Genomic DNA, 2,023 nt, shown 5'->3' on the forward strand with positions numbered 1-2,023 from the left:
CACCATATCTCACCACATCTCAGATATGCTGAGATATGTGAGATCTGTCAGCTCCATGTATCACTGGAGTTTGCAGCTGATGGGCGAGTTGTTCCCCAAGGCCATAGCATGTGGAAGGTGCCGTGGACCTGGTTTCCCACACCGGCAATCCTGATGGAAGGGACATAAGGAAGCATTGATCAAAAATGAACACCATGGTTTAGTCCTATCTTTATTCCTGCATGAGGAACCAATCATCAGGCAAGTTAATATACTCATCTGCCAAAGGAAAAAAAATTGGTGTGAGAAAAAAAATCAAGGAATCTTTCTGATTGACATCCAGCTCATATTATTTCTGCATTGATAAAGCTACATCTGAAGAGATATCATCAATGAACAGACTTCTTCTGTTATTCCTCCATCATGCTGGATTCCTGGACTGCATGCATGCTGGTATTAAATAACCAGAACACTTCGCTGTAAGTGAATCTGCTCAGGATTGTGTCTGAGGAGGGGGTTATTCCATGAGAAGACATCAAAAGCAGTTTATGGTTATGGAGAAAACAGAAAACATAGGGACCAAGTAAGAGTGGCATGTTATTCAGATACTTTAAGATAACTGACTTGTATGATCCTATCGCATGGACCTGACAACGTTCCAGCATAATTTATTGTCCAATACTTCCTGGTGCTCAGGGAACAACTGAGGGTTAGACCTTGGACCTGGTTTCCCACACAGCCAATCCCAATGGAAAAGACATAAGGAAGCATTAATCAAAAATGAACATCATGGTTTCATTCTATCTTTGTTAAGGAACAACTGAGGATTAGATGCCTCGAGCTCATTTCAGATACAAGAGAAATCATATTGGCAAGCTGGGGGAAGCACTCACAAAGTCAGCCTTTTCTCTGTACCCAAAGTTGATTGGGGCAGGCCATCATTTGAAACAGAGTTTAGGGGCTTGGTTAGATCCAAGGTTGCCTTACATCTGTTGCTCCTGGGATGGTTCCCAAGCTAATAGCCAAGGGTGCGACTGCACGTAAAACCGTGTACGTCTCCATGGAACCCACAGTCTTCCAAGTTGAACTTCAAAAGCCCTAAAGGGTTTGCAACCAGTTAAAGCATCTTTTGTATGTGATGCATCTGTTTCCAAGTCCAACAACATTGTGGGCTCCTATGCAATCAATGGAAGAGGGAGAAAGTCGACATGCCAAAAATCAAAAAGTGAATCTGGAGGGATGAAGAAGAAAAGCAGGAACTGAAACTTTACAGTTTTGCCTGAGGTGGACTTAGGCTGGCTCCTTCAGGTCAGCCTGCACTCCAAACTGCTTTGTCCACTGTGTATGAATGCCTTGTGCACTGCTTTCTCAGAGGACGACTGGCCACTAAATCCTCAAAGCCTGACGGATCCACAGAACTGTGTGCATCTGGGAAGGGGAAGGAAGGCTGTGATTGCAAGATGCAGCGTGATATCTAACATTTTACATAATTGTAAGAATGACAAAGGGACCCAAACATCAATTCTGCTCCTTAAATGATATGCTGATAGGACACATCTACCCATGCAAATGCTGCTGGATGGGTCTACTCTGCAGTAATTTACTGTGGAGTAAACCCACCCTGGGTAAATGTATACACGTTTAGGCATTTGGGAGAAGATTTGCTCCTACTCTGCTCTGCCACTCTGCAGTAGCCAGGGGGAGCTCCAGGCTCCCACTGGGTGTTAGCCCAGGGGCTGATAGGAAGCACGGGTCCGAGAAACAGTTGTCTCCTGGCAAGTGTTGGGAGATTGCTCCCTGCCCTTGGGATCTACCTGGTGCTGGGGTGGGATCCGGTGGCAGAGCCTGGGCTGGCACAATGTCCCTCTGCCCTGGCAGCAGGGAGCTACTGGCTCTGCTTCTGCAATCAGATTCCCCACCCAGCCATGGCCTTGCTGCTACTGCCCCCCTGACAGATCAGGGCAGCTTGGACCTGCCTCTCCACCGCAGTTCTTTCCAAGCCCTGTGCTTCAATCGCCTGATTGGGGCATGGGGCTGGGAAAGA

The sequence above is a fragment of the Alligator sinensis genome, unplaced genomic scaffold (genome assembly GCF_000455745.1).
Source record: "Alligator sinensis unplaced genomic scaffold, ASM45574v1 scaffold1523_1, whole genome shotgun sequence".
In the NCBI taxonomy this organism is placed as follows: domain Eukaryota; kingdom Metazoa; phylum Chordata; order Crocodylia; family Alligatoridae; genus Alligator; species Alligator sinensis.